The sequence below is a fragment of the Geospiza fortis genome, unplaced genomic scaffold (assembly GCF_000277835.1).
Source record: "Geospiza fortis unplaced genomic scaffold, GeoFor_1.0 scaffold29, whole genome shotgun sequence".
NCBI lineage: Eukaryota > Metazoa > Chordata > Aves > Passeriformes > Thraupidae > Geospiza > Geospiza fortis.
In genome coordinates this window covers 5,061,204-5,065,045 of record NW_005054349.1, presented here as the reverse complement: position 1 = coordinate 5,065,045, position 3,842 = coordinate 5,061,204, and positions in this window count along the sequence as shown.

Sequence of the window (3,842 nt, the reverse complement as noted above, 5' to 3'; positions counted from 1 at the left end):
CCCTGTTCTCCTTTGCTGTTGCTGAGAACTTGCTGAACTGAAGGTCTTCAGCTGTAGCTCTAAAGGCAAAAAGTTGGAGTTTGTGACTGGTGGGGCTCAGTTTCAGCAGAATCCAGGCACATCCAGGCACTTGGAGCAGGACCAAGAGCTGACAAAACAGCTTTATAAAGAAAAAAACCCCAAGCAGATGATGCTGAGCTAAGGTTTCTCCAGAAGAGCTAAAATCAAACTGTTCCATCAACATTTGCACACATCACTGCATCTCTGCTGTTAGACAGGGAAATCAAACCAGTTCCCAGGACTTTGTCCTGCTTGTTTAGAATCCTGGGAAGCAGTGATAGAGCAAAGCCATCTCATGGCTTTTCATTATTCCAATCAGCCAGTGAAATCTGGGCCGTAGCTGTTGTGATTTGTACACGCTGCCAGTCTTTCTAATCTTATTGAAATTATAAAATGTTTCACAAGGCTGTTTTCTCCCAGGAATCATTTTCCTTGGAGTCCTTCCCCAGCCAGGAGCACCCAGAGCAGACCTGAGGTACAACTGCTGCTGTTGATTTCTTGCTGTCAGTTGTCAATGGTGCAGAATTAATTTTTTTCTCTGACCAGATTTATATCTTAAGCCCAGGCTGAAGCCTGTGTTCATGTTTTAACACACCCCACACATGTCCTACAGAGCACCTGATTGCTCCCAAATCCAGGTTGGACAGGGATTTGAGCAACCTAGTCTAGGTGGACACCTGGAAGGTGTCCCTGCTCATGGCAGGGGGTTGGAATGAGATGAGATGAGATTTAAGGTCTCCTCCAGCCCAAACAGTCCTGTGATTCCATGAAAAACCTGAGAAGAATGAGTCCAACCTGGCCTTGAACACCTCCAGGGATGGGGCAGCCACAGCTTCTCCAGGCACCCTGGGCCAGGGCCTCCCCACCCTCACAGGGAAGGATTTCTCCCCAGTATCTCATCTAAAAGTCTCCTAATTTTAAATGCAATCAAATTCTCTTTTTGCTGGAGTCTTTGGTGCTGTTTCCAGATGAAGTGAAAGGGGAAGCAGAGCCTCATGAAGAAAATGTGATGAAGAACATGACTGGGGTTGTGATATTTGTTGGGAGGGAGTTTTCTGGTCTTGGGAATTCCCCACGGAGTTCATTAGGTTTGTCTTCCAGTTCTCACGAAAACTCTCACCCTTCTCTTTGTAGCCTTCATAGGGAGGCTGCACCAGTGTCACAGACAATATTTGGGACACTGGCTTTTGGATCATGGGATCCCAGGATGGTCTGGGATGTGTCCAAGCTCACACTGTGACTCTCAGACTTGTCCTGCCTCTACAGAGCAGTGAGTCACCTGTGGGTGAGAGGTGACAGAGTTCCAGGAGATACTTCCAGGCTGACTTGGTTCCCTGAGGCTGATGTTCCAACACCAGCAGCTCTTTTTGCAGGAAGCTCTAAATTAACAAATTATAACCTTTACATTTAACTGTACCTCACCAGATTGTGCTGATGATTCTCCCCCAGGAAAACGAGAGCAATGGCTTTAGCATAAAGCTCCAAAAGGAACACAAACAATGCACTCAATTCCCTGTGCACGTAAGGAAAAGGAATTTCATGTGCCAGCTTGTGGCAGCTGCTCCAGGGGAACTCACCACTACAAAGACCCCCTTGGGAACAGAACTTTTGCAAAGAAATTAAACTGGGCAAAGAAATTAAAACCACCACAGGCAAAACTTAGAGTTCATTTTCCTCCCCAGGTTCCTCTCCTTCAAAATTTTCATTTATCCCCTCCAAAAAGGCTGCTGGAATCTGTCTGTCAAGGGATTCTGAGCTGCAAGAGATGAAGAGTTTTCAGCAAAGAAAACCAATGATTATTTTTAGCATCAGCTGCATGGAAAATACTTCTCAGAGGCTCTGCTTGGTTAGAGGGGAAGACACATTTTCTGCTTTTTAGTTTCTGCAAAAGACCCAGAATTAGGAAGTAAATGACTCTGACAAAGAGCAATGGTTTTGATGAGCAAATCCTTGTGGCCAGCACTGGCCAGTCCTGGCTCTCCCACTGGAAAGGCTCCTCAGACTCTCCTCCAGCTCCAGGGATTCAAGCTGCTCTGAATAAAACCAGGGCGAGCTTCCAAGGGTTTGGCCACCAGCATTCCAAGATCTTTCTCTTTCTGCTGTCAGGGGGGAATATTTTTGTTCCTGTAGAAACCCTTGGTGTGTGTTTTCAGCTCGTTCCTTATCCCCATTCCAAGCACCCACGGAAGGGAACGACTGTTGTGGGACACAGGGATGGGCTGAGACATGGCTACTGGGCAGCTCTGTTAGGAAAAGAGCTGGTTTGAATTAAAAATCCATTTCTTTGGAACAGGATCAGCCTCTCTTTTGGACAGGAGGAACGTGTGTGTCTGTACTGGGGGCGGAGGAAATCGTTAACAACGTGCTGCAATTGAAGCTCTGTAAGAGCAGAGAGGCACAAGCACTAATGAGCAATGATGTTTCAGGGGCCAGAAAATGCAGGTAATTAGAAGTTATTTCTCACAGAACAGCCCGTTCTGACTTTTTCCGTGTGCCTCCTGCTCCTTTTTGTTGCAAGAAAAAAAAATTATTATCAGCTTGAAGCCCAAAACCAGAAATAAAAGGGAAGATTTTTGAAATGTTTGTCATTCTCTGTTCGTCTTTCTGTTATCTGATATATTAGAGTAAACAACATCGTTATGTAATTTAACCTCCACATATACATTTCACTCTCCCTTAATTAATCCTTTATATTCTCCGTAGGAAGAATCACTGAATCAGGAGACAATTATTTATTTTCTCATTGTCAGAGTACAACTTTTGACCAAACTTAGATAAATTTCTTGGTGTGATCTTTTGTTGAATATCTGCTTTTCCACACTCCAAAGGCTTGACTTGACAGCAAAAAAAAATTGACATGAAATCTAAATCTTGATGTTATTTATTGGCTGCTCCATCCAATATTATTATTATTTATTGGATGCCCTATCCTTGGAAGTGTCCAAGGCCAGGTTGGATGGGGCTTGGAGCAGCTTGGGATCATGGAAGGCGTCTCTGCCCATGGCAGGGGGTGGAGCTGAATGGACTTTGAGGTCACTTCCCATCCAAATATCCTGGGTTTCTGTGATTTTAGAAAAATTTTAATAATTATGCACTATTATGAATATTGCTATATTAATAATACTACACAATGTACTATAATAATGTTTTCTATATACCAAACAATACATTTTAATAAATTACATATTTGTCTCAATAATAATTTAGAAATGCAGCTGCTTTTCCTCTGGTACCCACTGAAGGGCTGTAATTTGTTTTATGGGAGGGTTTTTTCCTTATTTGATTTCTCCCCTTATAGATGTGGAAAACCTCTAAAAAACCAGTTACAGTTCAATGGACTAAACCACAGAGCAGCCACTTAATTTTGGATTTGGGGAAAAAACTTGGAAAGGAAACAGAAGCATGGAAAAGGCATGGAAACTTCTATTTGGGATCATTGCACATCAAACCCAGCCTCTGAACAGCAGACGGGCAAAGCTGGAGCTATTTTTTGGGTTAAAACCATGGTATTGCTCAATTATCCGTCACATGATGATGGCACCAAAGTGCAGGTGGCCTTGCAGGATCCAAACTCTCCTTTAATCCAGGTAATTATGGTAATGAATATTTCTGGGAAGCCATAACCAAGAGGAGGAAGAGCCTTTATGCTGCACAAACCAAAGTTTTACCCTCAGAATGACAGCAAAGAGCTCTGTAGGGAAATTCCGTTGGACCCAGCATAACTGTCCCCAAAATCTCCAGGCAGTTCTGGTTTATCAGCAGAAAAAGCCACTTCCTGAGCC